This window comes from Molossus molossus, unplaced genomic scaffold (genome assembly GCF_014108415.1).
Source record: "Molossus molossus isolate mMolMol1 unplaced genomic scaffold, mMolMol1.p scaffold_m16_p_10, whole genome shotgun sequence".
NCBI classification, from domain to species: Eukaryota; Metazoa; Chordata; class Mammalia; order Chiroptera; family Molossidae; genus Molossus; species Molossus molossus.
Genome location: NW_023425345.1, coordinates 28055828 through 28074444, shown reverse-complemented (window position 1 = coordinate 28074444; position 18617 = coordinate 28055828). Strand labels below are relative to the sequence as shown.

At 43.1% G+C, this 18617-nt stretch overlaps 1 long non-coding RNA gene across 1 annotated transcript; it reads right to left on the bottom strand.

Moving 5' to 3' along the window:
* Nucleotides 1-6702: 6702 nt before the first annotated feature.
* LOC118624091 lies at nucleotides 6703-18225 on the bottom strand. The gene is made up of 3 exons (XR_004958330.1): nucleotides 17817-18225; nucleotides 9671-9822; nucleotides 6703-6982 (listed from the first exon to the last, which is right to left on the bottom strand). It is a non-coding gene; the product is annotated as an uncharacterized LOC118624091 (long non-coding RNA).
* Between the last annotated feature and the right edge of the window lie 392 nt (nucleotides 18226-18617).

Here is an 18617-nt window from a genome sequence, read left to right as displayed (position 1 = left end):
TTATTTTGTGGCATGCAAACCCAATAATGTCAGTCCATTACCCCAAGGTTGGTTGTAAAAAGACCTTGCCTGTCTCGCCCCGGGGGTAGTAGCTCTTGTGGGCCCAGGGGGACCCTGCTGTTGAGCTCTGAGATGACACAGCCCACCTTACGCCACAGTGGCCTTCTCTGCTACAGCAGCCACGGAAAGCTGACAGCCGCCTGTTTCCAGGCACTACCCCGGGGGTTGTCTACCACACAGCAATGGGTACCTGACAGCATGTGTGAGACCTCAGTGTCGGAGGTCTATGTGGGTGCCCCTTTCTCTGTACCGTGTTCACCTGTTGCAGGGACCCTGCACGTTCTGGCTGACCTCTGGTGGACTCCTGTGGACCTCTGGTGACCTCCCACGCACCTCACGTTCCCAGGGTTTCCCGCTGCCTCTGTCCTCCTCTGTCCTTGTGCTGACCTTCACCCCATGCGGGCTCAGTCAAGGGGTCAGCTCTGCCTTCCAGTCTGTACAGGGAAGCCCAGAATATGTTGTGACCCTAGGTGTGCCATCCCCCATGCCCCATGACTGCTCTGGCCCCTATAGAGCTGCCAAAAGGTCCTCTGAATTTAGGCCCATTGAACATGAATTCTGAGCACCAAGTCCCACCCTGGGCAAATATTTATTTAGCAATTAAGGGTTCACCAGGATGAAGCCCATAAAAGGTTTGTCACAGCCAATGTGGCCCATGAGCACACTATAGCACCGACTGGCCCAGGACGGAGTGTCCCAGGCCCCTGAGCTGGGAGGGGTCGATGTGCTGGTAGACTAGGTTTCGTGGAGACATACAGCAAAATGTTCCCCCTGGCAGGAGGCCACTGTGAAGGTGCTTTGGACATCTGTCCCCTGTGCAGAGGGTGTGACAAGCCCTGGTGCCAGAAGCTGGGCGAGTGGCCTGTGCCGGCACAGGATGCGTTCTGACATCTGGGACCCTGTGTGCAGATGGTGAGATAACAGAGGCAAAGATGATACAATGGACACGCAGCCTGAGAGCACCTTCATCTGCACCAGGGTTGTGTTCTGGAAAGACTCTGGAGGGCAGCCGGGTGGCCAGACAGTGGGTGGCCTCTTAACTAGACTGAGCAGACCTCCCAGCCTGCCAACAGCTCTGGACCATGTGCTCGCCAGGCCTCGGGGCACAGTGTGGCTATCCTGCCCTAGGGCAGTGGTGGGAAGAGGGTTATTCACTTGGAGCCCTGAGGGACCCTGCAAGGCCTCTCTTGGTGGCACCAGCTCCAGGAGGGTCTGTGGTGGCTGAGGAATGTCCTGTGGGAACTCCAGCCACATGGGCTCAGAGGCCGGAAGGGGACTGATCCTCAGGCCACAGCAGCAGGTGGCCACTGGCTGAGACGGGATGGACCCCTGGAGCTGACCCTTGGCTGATCAGTGCTTGTCCAGGACCCAGGCCTGGATTCCAGCGAGGACACCTGCTACCCAGCCCTCGGGCTGCCCCAAGGCAAGGAGGCCTGTCCCCTTGCTAAACCCCTGGGAATCTCCTGGGCAGGTACAGGTCAAGCCCTCGTTCCCTCTGCTCTCTAGGTGCTGGGCTTGCAGCAAGGGTGCTTGGAGGCAACACGACCATGGAGCCCAACCCACACTCCTCCTGAGAGCTGGCTGTCCAGAGAGTGATAAGCCCCAGTGAGTGTCACTCGCCTGCCAAAAGATAGTCTCCAAGTTCCCTGGTACAAATACAAAGCACACAGCTGCCCTCAAGTCAGCAAACACCCACTGCAGACCCTAGAGCTGTTCTTTATGCACAGTTGGCGCCAACACAGGCTGCTGAGGGTCTGTGAGAGGAGACGGGTGGCAGAGGGTGGGGGCACAGCTGCGGAGGGACTGGGGGCGGTCCCGTGGCTCTAGTTTAGAACAGGGTCCCCTCAGCCACTCTGGAGTGCCGGCCCAGGGGTCCCAGTGTCCCTAGGGGGCAGCACCAAGGGGGCCAAGGATGCAGCCAGCCTGCAGAACCTGGGGACTGACCCTCAGCCCTGCTCCTGGCTGATGTATGATGATCAACTAGACTCCCTCCCTGGGGCACCCCTGTGAAGTCAGTGTCAGTGGTAAACACAGGTGTGGCTCTCACTGCCTGGGGCGCTGGCTTTCTGACCTCATCCCTGGAATTCTAGTCAGAAACAGGAGACAAGGTGTTCACTCAACACCCTGTTATGGCCAGATAATATACCAACAGCAGCTACACCGCTGGACAACATGGCAACAGGCAGCTACATGGCCATGTACATGCAAGCTAGTAACAATAGGGGAAGAATGCTCACAATATGGTTCCGAATAGGAAGAACCTAATGTGTTGTTAACCTAATATTTACCTTTTTAATGTTATATTTACTATATCGATGCATAGCAAAAGTTTGTAAGGAAATACACCAAAGTGTCAGCAGTGGTAACGTTCGAGGTGGGTCAGCGCTGGCATTCTTGTTAGCCACCCTACAGTGGGTGACTGGTGGGGACTAGTGGTCTGCCTCCCATGGCCTGGCTCACTACCCAGGGACCCGTTTGGTAAACATGGGAATTGCCAACCACTTTGGAGAGCTGGTGCCTCCGGCTGGAGCCTGCAGAGTACCTGCCCCCCTACCCCCGGGGCTGGCCAAGGAGAGCCCTCGCTGGACATTACGTGTAGCGTCACATGTCCTTTCTGGAGGCAGCTAAGGGCTAGGAGTGGCTTGTTCCCTTCTCAACTCCCACTGGCTGCATCTTGACAGCCTGCCCACTGGCAAGGACGCCTTCCTGTTTATCAGATGGAGCTGGGGATTGTCGCGGATTCCAGCCCATGGGCTCCTGGTAGCCACATCTCATTTCAGAAGGAAGAACCCCTTCCTTTGTCAGCTCCCCAACCTGATGCTCCTCTTCTGGGGTGAAAGGACGTGGTTGGCAGTGAGCCGAGGCCTTCCAAGGCTAAAGAAACCCTGCACACCTGAGTGGGTGTCGTGGGAAGGGCCTTCTCCATCCCGAGTCAGCAGCTAGCTGCTCTGCTTCGGACCTCCGGGCCCCCCTGTGTGAGCCCCAGGACTCGAGGGGGGCTGGTGAGAGGGGGCACCCTCCCGGCAGATTTGGGCCCCGTGGCTGTCTCCAGGCACCACATTCCCAGCTAAGGGCCAGACTGTGTCCACAGCAGCTAAGGGACCAGGGCTGAACCTGGTCCTCAGTCACCTCCCTGATAGTTTGTTGTGGAAGATACTCATGCACAAGCATGCACATGCTCACATGCACATGTTCACGTGCATGCATGCACACACTTCAGCAAACCTGCTCCACGGTGGTCCTCCCCAGCTGCCTGGCAGTGTCCTTGCCACCACACACACTGGTGGGCATGGCAGAGTCCATCCCCCGATGTCACTGAACTTCCCTGTGGGCTGAAAGAGCCTCACGGACACGCTGCCTTTTCTGCTCTGGACGTCTGAGAAGCAGAGGGGATGGTCTCAGAGGTGCAGGATGGAAAGCTGGACACGGGCAGGTGAGCACCAGGTGGAGACCAAACAGAGGTGCAATTCCAATACCCACCCTGCTCTCAGGCCCCAGGACAGGCCTGGTGCCCCTGTCCATGGGTCAATCATTGACCTCTGACCTGGTGCTTGCTCCAGGGTAGAGACAACACCTCTAATCCCCTTTTCCATCTGGGAGCATGATTGTGGTTCCAGCACCATGGCCTCCCTCTGACCCCCTTTAACCTGGACCTGCTGCTGGTCACCCCCGTTGTCAAACCTGCCAATGTGCAGCGTGTCTCTCCTGGCCTTTGTTTGCTACCCCCGATGTCACTCCCGCCAGGGATGAGGTATTTCATCCTCAGTTCGATCCTTTGCCCTGGCAAGATCCCGCACACTCTGGCCCTGCCCCATTGGCAGCGCAGCTATCCCCCGGACATAGCTGTTTCCCCCAGCCGCTTCTGCTCCCCTCCTACCTGCCCCCACTGCACCTGCTCACTGTCCCCCATTCACTCTATCCACTTCTCCCCCCAGGCATTGCCCTTGCTGAAAACACTTCCCCAAGACTCTCACCCCACCTCCTTTTCTTTGTTCACTCCACGTGTCACCCCAGATTAAAGGCCCCCATCTCCCGAGACCTGATCTATGCCCTTTGCTGTTGCAGCCTCAGTGCTCTGTGCTGACTTGCTCCTGGTCAGAGCTCCCGCATGCAGCCTGACTAGGGGTGAAACCCACAACCTGGGTATGTGCCCTGACTGGGAATCGAAACCGCGACCTTTAGGTGTATGGACGATGCTTCCACCGAGCCACACTTGCCAGAGCCCTGCTCATTTTCTTGCTGAGAATTTTTAGGGCTTTCTTTTGTCCCCAGTGCTCTAACTGTTCATGAAAATGACCGTGTGTCAGTTAGTTTTCATCCCTTTGCTAGGTCCTAGTGGCTCTTTTGCTCTGGAAATTTCTGTCCTTCCATTCCAGGAAATTTTCTTGATTAATTTTTATTTCCTCCTTCTGTTTTCTCTGTTCTCTCTGTCTGTGCTAAATATCATTAGGATCTTTTGACCTCAGACTGGCCTCTCATGACCTTTCCTGTTTCCTTTTCCTGGTCTTTCAATGTACTTTCAAGGAGATGCTTCAATAGCAGGATAGTACACAGCTAGGGAAATTCCTTGACCAGTGGAATAAGGGGAATTGAGACAAAATAATTAAACAAGGCAAAATGATCTGAGCAATTTACAGCCAGCTAACGAATCACAAGGTTTTTCCTTCCCTAACCAAGGACACTTACACATTCCAGACTGTCCAGGGACAGACCCTCCTCAGTCCTGGTCTCTCTTTGATGATGTTCTTTGAAAAAAAAAAAAATTAACCAGAAAATAACCTCTGACCCCTCCATATGCATAATTCGATGAATCAACATATTGAAGGACACACCTGGAAAGCTATTGAATATTCTGTTGATACCCTCCCCAGAGACCGCCCCTAGGATTCCTGCAGACCAAAGAAAGACAAGCCTCAGGACAAAGGACCCACAAGGGGGCTCTCCCTAGAGCACGACAGACAGACAGACAGGCAGACCACCTGGTATCTCTGCTCTCCACATTCTATGGGTCCCCACAAGACTTGCAAGGACAGATGAAATTAAGAGAATAAATCTCATTCGGTACATCATTATAAAGCTGATGAATATTCTATTGAGATTCTCCCATAAGCCCTCCCCTAAATGCCCAGCCTTTAAATGAAGGTCCCAGTGCTCCCTCTTCCTCCTTGGAGCACGCCTGTGCCTTCCCCCCGCCCCCCCAGCACGTATCCCCTAAACTCAAAGGGAACCCAGGAGGCTTGTAACCAGGGCAGCAATGGGCAGCAGCAGTTCATCCCAGGCAAACCCCCTGAACCTGACCCCAAGGCCCCCTTTTCTCTGACTTCTTCGTGAGCCCAGCCCAGGCTCATCTCCACACCTAGTGCCTCTCCTGTCATCCTAGGCCCTTCCTTGTTTCACTGTCTCCAGCTTTAACAAATGTTCTAGCAAACTCACCTGGACTCGTGTTGTGAAATTTTTCCTGCACAAAGTCAACAACCCACACACTGCTGGCCGGCCCTAGGCAGACCCACCAAGGGCCAGGTCCCCTTTCCTGTAACAGTACGATCACAGTCTGTTCTATTTTAATGAGCCCTACCTCAGAACTGTAAAGGTGGCAGAAATTCCCTTCGGCCTTGAATTTCTTTTTGCCTTTACTCTTGATTTAGAACTTTTAGGCTTACAGATGATAATCACAAGAATTACTTAACCTAGCTAGTGTTACTCAAGGCTGAGGAGATGACCACCCTCCTACGTACACTAATTCTGCATTGGCAGAGACCTAAGAAGTGGGTCAAATGGAATCAAACTCTCCAAAGTCAGCGAGTGGGAGGAGAAGGGATGTCCCTGTGGAGGAATGCCCTGATGACATGTGTGAGTAAGAATGATTTAAAATCTTGTCCGAAATAATACATTCAGGGATATTAATGACTATACCTAAAACTTTAGAGGAAAATAGAACCTTAGGCAAGATTTCAAAAATTCCTCTAGCCCATTTGCCTCCGCTGTTTGCATGTAGTGTATTACACGCATCAAAGACATCTGAATGCTCTTTAGTTTTCTCTTTCTCTGTTCCTTTCTTTCCAAAGTCAGATTGCTTGTCAAAAATTATTCCTCTCTGTGTTTCTCTTCAGCCAGATGACGACTTATTCTCCTGGCACTTTCAGTTTACAATAAACAGTGCTGAGGGAATGAGTCAAATTTGGTAGACTCGGAGCTGTTTTTCCGCCAGATCAACGGGGCCTTTGCTTTCGAACACGTGAGGTGCATTTCTAATGTCTAAATTTAAGGGCTAAACGTTACATTCAAGGAGGATTACTACATATTAGAAAAGACTATATTAGCACATCATTTTTCTGATTAAAAATATGTTCTTTATAAAAATTCTGAGTCTAAAAGCTCAAAGAAGAAGAATTAAAACCACACACAATTTCTCCACTCAAGGCAAGTACCCTGTAAGTGGCTATAAAACCAATTATAAGGGTTTGTATTTAGAGACGTCTAATATTTCTGCGTTTTCATTTTCCCTGGTGAAATTTTATGATTTGGAGTGCTATTGCTACAATTAATGACTTTAGAGACCGTAGCAAAATATGTAGAGTGTTTTGGTCTTAAACTAGATGTCAACTTGTATTTAAAAACAAACCACTTGTGTAAATTAGCATTTTATTTTATTGACATCATGTTTAGGTTGCATATTTTCCCTAATTCATGTTAACACTTAGGGCTCCAAATGAACCCTGAGGCATAAACCACAGCCATTTGACTGAATCTGCCTTTCTTAGGATAACAGAAACTCCAAATGCTGTTCTTGCTACTCCACAATTTTCTGTGGGGCCTCAGCAAGTTAATTATCTGCTTTGTGTGCTTAATCCTCTCCGAGGGCAGCCCTCCTGGCTTCTGCATGCGATGCCATTCTGTGAGGATGAATGTTTCTCTTTATGCTCTGTGTATAGAAATGGAAAAAGAGAATTAAAATGAGAGAACAGGGACCCTAAGTTTTGCATCAAACTAATAAATAGGGGTTCAATGTCTACGGAATTCAAAATGTCTGCCTCAGTTCTTTGGTACATTTTAGAGCATAATTTGAATTTTAAAATAAGATTCGAAGTCAATTTTCAAATGAAATTGATCGCCTTTCAATTATTTTCCTCACCTACTCAAACAAACAGGCTTAAAAATAACACCATCTGTGCCTATTAATTGTCATTTGGTGTGAGTATAAAGTGAATCTTAAAATAAACGGAATTATAGATTTCTTTTCAGAACATTTCATATTAATTCAGTCGAAGAACGTGTGTGGAGGTCTGCGATAGATTAATAAGACACAGCTTTTACTTAGAGTCTAGTAAAGGGGTCAGAAAAATAGAGAATTATAATGTATCAAAAAATTGTTTATTTAGTGGGACTATGTTCCAGACAGGGTCTCAGAGATGGGGCGTAGAGCAATGAACACAATGTATACACATTCTGCTTTCACGGAGCTTACATAGTAGTGGAGGCAGACAGGGGGCAGATAGATAATCGAATATTATACATGGCGTAGAACATGGTGATGGACTTTGTGGGGAAATATGATGGAATATAGGGAGCGTCATTGATAAAGCCACGTTTTTAGCGAAGTCCTGAAGGAAATAAAGGAGTAAGCCATGTGGATACCTGCAAGAACATTTCAGGGGAGGGGAGAGGCAAGGAGGCCCCCAAAGCTTGAGTGGAATGATCACGACGGAAATTGGTAGGAAACGCAGTGCGAGGGGTAATGGGGACGGTGCTAGGGGAGATCATTTAGGTCCTGTGAGCATCGTAAGTATTTTGGCTGTTAATTTAAAGTGACATAAAAGCCAACTGGATTGTTTCGAACAAAAGAGGGAGAGACCACCTGAGTTAACACAGGGACACAAGCTCAGAGGATGTTGCAACAATCCCAGGAGAGAGAATAGAAACTCTATCTACCAGAGGGGCAGCAGAGGGGTGAACAGATTCTAGATATGTTTTGAAGGAAAAGCTGACAAAACATGCTGACAGATTGGATGGAGGCTGTGAAAGAGTCAAATTATTATTATTATTTTAATGAAAATGTTCACATTTATTAAATACCCATGTTACGTTGTGTAAAAGACAGCCCTCATTCTGCTTTGGCTAGTGTTTGCTGCAGCAACCACCCTGAGTTGGTTTTCAGTTTTCTAAAGCCTACTTATTTACAGTTGTATGTGTTTCTTTGTCATCTGTTTTATCAACTATTTGTCCTGCGAAGGCTTCATCCTACATCAAACCTCTGTCATTTCAATGGAATGCAGTTGAGAACATAGGGATCTAGCTTTTGTCAGAAAAGACAATAGAATGTAAAATCTTTACTCATCCAGTTATCTCTGGAAAGCAAATAAACCAATTCTCTTTTTATTATTAGGTTATACCCAGCTTTATAATGAACATTGGGAGCCTTTTTTTACACATGTATTTCTACAGTTTTCACAGAGGAGAACATGTCCCAATGCACCCTCCTTGAATCTCATCACACAAAGCCATCACAACTGAAAATGCATCCAGTCTCAATGAGAGACAACCCAGCCACTGCAGAAAATCCTCTGAGACCCAAACTATTTTGTGCCTCTTGTCCTGTAAGTGAATGCTTTGCTCAGAGGAAACTTGCGTTACTATTTCATCGATCCATCAATAGGCATGGCAGGTCTGAGGGAACCTGTGTTCGTTTCTTTGGGCTTCCATAACAAGGTACCACAAACTGGGTGGCTTGAAACAACATACATTTACTGTCTCACAGTTCTGGAGGCTAAAAGTTCACAATTAAGATGTTGGCAGGGGCCAAGCTGCCTCTGAAGTTTTCTGGGAAGAATCTGTTTCTTGTCTTTTTCTTAGCTTCTGGTGTTGTCAGCAACCCTTGGTGTTCCTGGGCTATAAATGTACTTCTCCAATCTCTGCCCACGTTTTTATGTGGTGTTCTCTGTGTCTTGTGTTTTAGATTACGGGTTAATTATAAAAGGATACAACTCAGGAACAGACAGAGGGAAGGATGTATGTGGGAAGGGATGCGGAGTTTCCATGCCCTTCCCAGCCAGCCCGTTGTCCGTGGCACGTCCACATGTCCACCAACCTGGGAGCTCCAGGGTCAAGATTTGTGGTCCAAGTAATACCATTTTTTGTTCATGAAAAACCGAGTTGATAATTTTATACTGTGACATAGCCCATGTAGATGTCTGCCAAAAAGGATTTATTTTTCTCTCCAAGCCCTGATATAGATCACACTCCATATAACTCATAAGGACCCCTGTAAACTTCAATCAGAAAAAATAAATAAAAATGAGACACCCTTGTTCTATAATGATTATCAGGCTTCTATACTGTTTCTACCACAGATCCTACCAGATCTTTTAGATCAGTTTTCAAAGTACCAGATCATTCAACAGACCATGGTACAAACTTGGAAATGAAACAAGTGGAAGACCAACCCTATCCATTATATTTAATAAAGGTAATTCAAAACTTTGGTGGCTTCATTCAAATAGTGTAATGCCCTAGCTATTTTCTAGAGAGCTAGAAAGAGCCTTTCATTGCCTATACTAAGAGACAGTGCTTGCCTGGAGAGTATGATTTGGCAGATCTTTTTATGTAAACAAACCTTGCAAACCATGCAGGTATGACGAGTCCTACTAATTCTGTTTCAATCCGGCTCCAGCAGCTGCTTAAGGTTTTCCTCCCTGGAGCCACCGTTGGCTTGGAAGTTCATTTGGGCTTAAGCCTGCAGGGGGCGCTCTCTGTGAGCAGCAGTAGCTGGGGATGGTAGAGGCAGAAGAAGTGAGGCAGGGTTCACAATTGTTCCTGAATATCCCTGTTTTAAATATTCAAAAGTCATCACTAACTTTACTAGTTTTTAAACGAGGAAACTGAGACACATCATTGCTACCGCCACTGTCATTTCTGGGCTGTAGGAGATGTCACAATTCATTTAAGAAATACTTCCTGAGTCAAATGGAAGTTCAATTTTTAATTTTTTGAGGTAGCACCATATTGTTTTCCATAGTGGCTGCACCAGTCTGCATTCCCACCAGCAGTGTATTAGAGTCCCCTTTGACCCAGTGATCCTGCTTCTAGGAATATACCCTAAGAAGCCTGAAACACCGATCAGAAAGAATGTATGTACCCCCATGTTCATAGCAGCACTATTTACAATAGCTAAGATCTGGAAACAGCCCAAGTGTCCATCAGTAGACGAATGGATAAAAAAGCAGTGGTACATATACACAATGGAATACTATGCAGCTGTAAGAAAGAAAGATCTCTTATCCTTTGAGACGACATGGAGGGACCTGAAAAGTATTATCCTAAGTGAAATAAGCCAAGCAGAAAAAGACAAATACTACATGATCTCACTTAATATATGAAATATAATGAACATAACAATCTGAGGAATACGGTAGACCCAGAAACATGGAAGTAGGGCACAGACTGACATCCGTCAGAAGAGGGGGTGAGGGGGGGGGTGGGAAGGGATAAACCACAGAACTTGTATGCATCTATACATAACCAATAGACATGGATAACAAAGCCAGGGACAGGGCGGGTGTGGGTGCCAATGGGGTAAAAAAGGAGAAACATCTGTAACAAAAAATAAATAAAAAACATTAAAAAAAAAAAAAAAAAAAGAAATACTTCCTGAGTCCTTAAAATGATGCTTACTCTCCTGGGCTAAGGATTTAGTGGTAAGCAAGGGCTCCTCGATCATGGTGCTTACATTCTGTCAGGAGAGAGGCACAATAAACAAGTTCATATGTTAAATAATGTCCCAAAATGATAAGAACTGTGAAAGAAATAAGGGAATGTATGAGTTTCTTTGAGGTGGGATGAGTAGGATGGGGAGGCTTCTTTAGAATGTCAACAGAGAGGTAACATTTGACCTGAGACCTGAGGGATGAAAAATAAACTGTTATCTTAATAACATTTTATTTAAAGTTCAGTGTATATAAACCTGATGTTAGGTATTGGAAAAGGTGTACTAAGAGAAAAATATAAAGATGAAAAAGACATGGTCTTAGCTCTGGAACCTAATACATATCTAATGTGGAAGACAGACATATATATTAATAAACATAATTCACAATGGAAGTGTTACGAGAGAGGGGTGAATAAAATGCCAAAGTCGTACAGAAAGTGAGAGACAATTTTCATTCAAGTATTGGGGAAGATTTGAAAGATGAGTTTCACAGATGAGGTGACAGCTGAGCTTGGCAACAGTAATAACGGCTCATAGTCATCGTGTCCTGTCCATGCGTCGGCCACTCTGCTAATGGGATTTACAGGAACTCTTTCATTTAATCCTGCTAACCCCAAAAGGCAGGTGCTATTAATCATTTTCATTTCACAGTAAATATGTGAGCTGGAATTTGAGCTAAGTATGGAACTCATTCTTATACAGATGCTATGTGCCTAAATAAGATAAATCAGTTGGTTAGCTGTGTTAAATGTTATAACACCTCAAACTCAAGAATATGCAAGTTATTAAAATAAAGTGTATCACATGTATCTTGGTTTGTTGTTTTCTTTTCATTCTTTCTTACTTTTTTTTATACTATACTTCATTTTTTTTATGAAAGAAAAAGAAACCAATAAGGTGGTTTGCTGTTTTCTAAACAGAATTTTATTTTTGATCTATTTCACCTGGAATTGATATCAGAAAGTAAATGCATGTGTGTAGACAAAAAGAGAAAGTGACTCACATTTTAAATTCTTTCCTTGTAAACCCATAAAGCCACCAAAAGGTTTATAAGCCGGGTGTGGTGCTAGTGGATAGAATTGGGACTCTTACTGGAAACATAATGTGTAAGCTTAAGCTCCGGCAAATGCTTTCTCATGACCAGATGATGGTTTGTGTAATTTGTATTTGGAAGGAAATAACACCGGCATATATTATCTCTTTCTTTTCTTTTGTCTTGTATGAAACAGTAATATATTTGTGACCCTGGAGATGTAAGAATGTCACATTCTGATTTATTTATTATTTTCTTCCTGTGATAAATGAGAGATGACCCTGAAAATTTGCATTCTGCTATATTTTAGGTGGTGATGCTGAGTCAAAGATAAGACTATATCAAATTTGAAAACAAGACATTGAGTATTAATATTGTGAGGGTCTCTGGTTTAAGTTTACCTTAGTGCTGATTGTAATTTTTTCCAATCTTTTAAAATGTATGTTCTAGCATAAATAAATTGAGAAGCATAAACTGAATTACACTGTCTATTTGACTATCTCACTTTTGTAAGACTATCGTTTAAAGACACACTGGGGAGTTTGAGTTTGCTTGTTTCACTTTCTTCTGTCTTTAAAAGCTGAGGGGGAAAGACGACACACTGGTAGCAGTGTAGATTTGATCATCAGTCACCATTTAACCTAGACACTGCTATGGACCTAATTTGATAGTGTAATGAATGAAATTATGTACCTATATAATCGTTATATAATATACACATATTACATAGATTATCTATAGTACATATAATACACATGTACTATGTAATACACATGTAATACATATTAATATATATACACATAGAAGACATTAATATCATAATATATGATAGTATAATATACAATGATTTGGCAATCTCCTCCTTTAAATATCTGGGGAAAGATAGACAAAAAGTTGCACTGATTAGAATTGGAGAGACATATGGGTTAGCATTTGAATTATGTGGATGATCCAGAATTAACCTACAGATAGTTACTTGGTACTTTAGTTCCTGCTGCAGTGATATCTTCTACCCACATGTTCCTCGAGACACTTTCTAGTACCCAAAAGGTGGAGTCTAGGTCCCTTGCCTCAGAACCCGGGCACGCTATTGTTACTGCTTTAAGTCAAATAAGGTCATAAAAATATCATCTATATCTTAGTTATTTTTTTGGGACATTCACTATTGGAACAATAACTATGCTATGAAGAGGCCCAAGAGGGCCACAGAAGGACCCATTTGAAGAGGAACAGAGGCCTCTGGCCACAGCCACGGCTGAGCCCTCAGCTGACAGCCAGCACATGAGTGAGCCACATTGAGATCAAATCCTCCAACCCCCTGGCCACCTCAGCTGACACTATGTGGAGCAAAGGGGGACCACCTAGCTAAATACTGCCCAGATTGCAGATTTGTGAGCAAAATAGTTGACTGTTGTTGTTTTAAGTCATTATGTTTGGGTATGGTTTGTTATGAGGCAATAGAGAACCGAAGTAGTGACCCAACAGTCATGAGACAGTATAGGGCCAACACTGGACTCCACCTTGACTGAAAGAACTCCATCTCAGAGGGCTGCCAATGACTCCTTGCTTTCAGTAAAATTCCATAGTTGAAATTAACTAACCATATCCTTAAAGGAAAGAATGTACAACAGTGACATCCTTAAAAAAAATGTTAATTAATTAATTAATTAATTATTAATTTTTTTTCTTTATTGATTTTTAGAGGGAGAGGAAGAGAGAGATAGAAACATCGATGAGAGAGAACATCGATTGGCTGCCTCTTGCATGTCCCCAACTGGGGATCAGACCCACAACTTAGGCATGTGCTCTGAATCGAACTGGCAGTCTCTTGGTGCATGGGTCAATGCTCAACCACTGAGCCACACTGGCCAGGCAATTTATTATTATTTTTAATTAATTTATTTTTATTACAGATGTTTCTCCTTTTCCCCCCATTGATACCCTCCTCTCTGCTCCCGGCCCCCTCTTCACAGTATTGTAATCTATGTCCATTGGTTATGCATATATACATAAAAGTTCTTTGGTTTATCTCCCTGTCCCCAACCTGCCCCAAATATCATCCTTTCTTAACATCATGTTCTGCGAAATAGTTGTTGGTCAACTAAATGGTAAGTAGAATATTTGTTCAAGCATTATTTTACAGCCCTTTGAGTGGTCCACTGACCATGGAAAACATCTTTGACTATTCCCAAATCAACTGCTGCCAGATGACAGTCCTGGGGAAACTGACATCATCCTTATTCCCAAGCCCTACCCTCACCCCCAAGGTCCCTATATAAGCTACCCACAAGAACTCCTTGGGGAGCTCCCCTGTGCACAAGCTCTTCGCTATAAACTCCATCTGCTTGATCTTATTCTGAGTTCTCTGCTCATTTCCATGATATTGAGACTCAAGAACATGGCATTCAAGGTCTGATAACAGTTATACTAGGACATGATTTTAGAAGAAAGCTCTGTTCTTAGTTCCCGAAAGTGGTAGCTAGTGAACATCAAGGAATTAACTATTTCCTATGCAGATAATATTAATGTAATCCCAATATTTTGACAGTATTGAACTGTTAAAGAATTTGTAGACATATTTTAAAGTCTCCACACCTATAGAGAAGACAACAGAAGCTACAGAAAAAGATAAATAATCTAAATTGAGATGAATATATGAGAAAAGAAGACTTAGAAAAAAATTCCAAGGAACCCTGGTATTTGAGGGCTGGGAGAAGGTATGAAGTCAGTGAAGAAACTCTCTGGGAAGTAACAGAATGAGCAGAGTTTGTAGTAACAAAGAAGACAATGGAAGAGAGTGTTTTAAGGATGAGTCTCTGTCTGAGTTGATGATGTTTTATTTCTTAGAATTAAGAACTAAAAATAAAGATGTTAAAAGAAAATGTTATATATTACTAGGATCAAGACAAAGTCAAATTAGTTATACATATGAGGGAGATTAAAGAGTAGCATATATACCAGCCTTTTAAAAGTTAAGTAGAGAAATAAGCTATATGTATAATGGCACAGCAGCAGGACAGAGGAGAATATCAGTAGATTTGCAAATATCTGATAGCTCTAAGACACTTAAGAATTCTCTTACTCGAGCAGTTAGAATGCAATAGTTAGAATGACAGAGAGCAAGACAGGGATAGAAAGATGGATGTGTACATAAAATGCATATAAATAAACAGCAATTGGACCCAAGAGAGCTCATGTCATCAAAGATCAATAGAATAGGAATAAAGATTTTCAGAGAATTGAAGAGCTGTGGAAGATCACTTAATGGAAGATCTTTGAAGACATGGTAGCTTTCTGGTTGAGTAGCTAAAGAATTATTTAAAATCTGAAAAGAATTGAAATCTAAAATTTTACAAAGACATAACCTACACTATCCAAAGGCAGTATGCATTAATGAAAAATGCATTATTTCTAGAAACTATTTTAAGTATTTTAGTATCAAATGTTTATTAATATTTCTATTGTTAATGAACCATTAGGTTTGAGCAGTACTGGATTAATTATTTGCTTTTTTCCCCATAGGAAAGTATTATATTATCTAAACTTTCTATGTAATCATTCAATTATTTATTTATTTATTTATTTATTTATTTTTATCCTTACCCGAGGACATTTTTGCATTTGTCTTCAGGTTGAGCGGGAAGGAGAGAGAGGAGGAGGAGAGAGAGAGAGAGAGAGAGAGAGAGAGAGAGAGCGAAAGAGAGAGAGAGAGAAACATCGATGTGAGAAAGACGCATCAACTGGTTGCCACCCACATGACCCCAACCGGGGGCCAGGGACAAACTGCAACCAAGGTACATGTCCTTAGTGGGAACTGAACCCAGGACTTTCTGGTCCTCAGGCCAATGCTCTAACTGCTGAGCCAAACTGGCCAGGGCTCAACCCTTTATTTTAATTGTGCATATATAAGTTTTTACAACTTTTCTAGCTAGCACTAATCTTAACTTTCTATTCATTTTTAACTGTGAAAAAAATCAGAGATTATTAATTTTTCCAACTCTAACATTTTCCCATGTATTCTATTCTTTTTCTAGATGTCGGAACTGGACTATGATCCCCTGACTTGTCTGGCCAAGGAAACTCCAAATTCATTGGCTGCCTTTCAAAAGATCAACAGATGTTCCTGCTAACTTTGTTTGTTAATGTCCTGAGTCAAAGGCATCCAATAGAGACAGAATTAACAACATACTAGCTTTCTAAACCACAGCTTAATGCAAAAGAGAAAGTAAACAATTCCCAAGAATATGAAGAAACAAAAGTCTTTTAAGTAAAGTCATATCCATTTATTTTCTTTAAAGTTAAATTCTAACATTTAAAGATATACACTACCACATCTGTAGCTACCAAAGTAACAATTCTCAATTTACATTGGCCTTTATAATACATCAATAAACCTGGAAACCATATTGCTTGAATGATTCAGATGCTAGCCTAATTATTATATTGACTAAGCCATCTTGCTTTGATTGATTTTAAGCCATTTCTTTCTAGATAGCATGCATTTTCTTTTGAAACAATGGTAAGAGAAACCTTAGACTATTTGCTGTTAAATCGAAAAGACCTTCAGTGTTTGCTAAATTATATTATATTTTATAGTAGATGGTAGGTCATCTAGTTTTTAAAAATATTTATTCATCTTATTTATGAAACACACAGATTATTAGAATTCATATTTTAATATTAGAAGCAGTAATATTACTAAAAAAAATTAAAAGTAACAGAAGGATGCCAAAGAACAATATATATGGACCCACATCTTTCTGAGTAGCTGGAAAATATAAGATATTAATTACTTAGGGCTTTGTATCACCTCAAAGTTCTCTCTTATATGTAACTACAACTCAGTGATTCATAACTTTATTTTATTTATTTATTTATTTATTTATTTATTTAATCCTCACCTGAGGACATTTCTGCATTTATCTTCAAAAAGAGTGTGAGGGAGAGTGGGAGGAAGAGAGAGAGAGAGAGACATCGATGTGAGAGAGACACATTGAGTTGCTGCCACCCACACAACCCCAACCGAGGCCAGAGATAAATTGCAACCGAGGTACGTGTCTTTAGTGGGAACCGAACCGGGGACTCTCTGGTCCACAGGCCTACACTCTAACCACTGAGCCAAACCGGCCAGGGTGGTGATTCATAACTTTAGATTTTTTTTTTTTTTTTTTTTTTTTTTTTATCCTCACCCGAGGACATTTTTCCATTTTTTTGTTCAGATAGAGCGGGAGGGAGAGAGAGAGAGAGAGAAACATCAACGTGAAGGGACACATCGAGTGGCTGCCACCCGCACGACCAACCAGGGCCGGGGACAAACTGCAACCGAGGTACGTGCCCTTAGCGGGAACCGAACCCGAGTCTCTCTGTACCACAGGCCGACGCTTTAACCGCTGAGCCAAACCGGCCAGGGCTTAACTTTAGATCTTTATTGGGGGTTAATATAGCCACCCACTACAATTTCTTATAGTGATCCCACCTTTTCACTTAAAATAGTCTTTTAAAAATATAAATGCAGAACATCGTTGCTAAAAGATATAACCTACTAGACATAATTTTATACTTTATGAGTGAGTTAAACTTTATAATCTACTATTGCTTTAATGATTCAAGTATCAAAAAAAATTTTAAGGTCATTACTTTCAACATTAATTCTACTTGTACAAAATGACCTATGGAGTAGTTCTCATCTCTTTCAAATAACTATTGTGTTAATCTACGTGCTCTGAGAAGCAGATGCCAAGAAAGCATTACTTAGGGAAAGATTTTATAGCTGTGCTATAGAAAGTGGGGAGACAGTCCCCACTGAAGGCTGCTATACGGATCAGACCTGGTGCAAATCTAGTATTAAGTGAAGGAGCGAGAAAGGAAAGATTGGGAAGAAAGGAGTTTAGGTGGGAACTTTGTTATCAGGATAAGGTTCAACAAAGTAATTGGTGAGTCCTTCAGCCAAAGTCGGCTGACAAAGCAATCCTTTGTCCCCCTAGGCTGATCTGCTTTACTATTTTCTCTGCACATACTCACCTGTGAGATGCATGTCCTTGGTTCAAACTCCGAGGAAAGTTCCAAGTCCAATAGCTGGGGACCTCACTTTCCCTGTAGTGGGAAATGTATCAGGCACATTCTCATGGCTGCCACAACCTCCAAGTCAGCATCTCCAAACCTGGCTTCTTTCCTGATTTCTTCTCCTCAGTTGTGAACTCACTCTGGGGGGCTGCCTACTGACAGCTCAAAGTCAGTGATTCAGTCTATTCCAAAATGGACATGTTAGTTGTCCTAACTCCTACCACCATTCTCCCAAGTACCAAGGGTAATCTTTACTTCTCTCCTTTGCCTGCCAGATCCAAATACCTAATGAATTCTATCTATTCTATCTCTACCCCATTTTTTTCTTTTTGCCCCTTCCACAGCCTCCCAATGTTACTGCTCTAGTTTTGACCTCATTACCTTTATGATCCATTGTCTGCACTGTCAGCCTCCCAGCAGGTGCCCTCATCTCCCAGCTCATCTCTCTAATCCCCTTAAAGTGCTGCAGCCAGATTAATCTTCTTGAAGGGCAGCCTTGCTTCTATTATTTCTGCTCTTAAAACAAACAAAAACAAAATAAAACAAAACAGAACCCTTCAATGGCTCCCAATTTCTTACAAAATGAAATTCTATATTCATAGCTTGTCATTCAAGGGCCTCTATGATTAAACTTCTATCAAGCTTTTCAACTTCACCTCCGAAAATTCCTTTTATACACTTTGAAAGCTGCCTGTTACAGCAGGACCACAATTATGCTCTGAACTTTCCTAACATCATACAATTTCCTCGTAGAGTTGC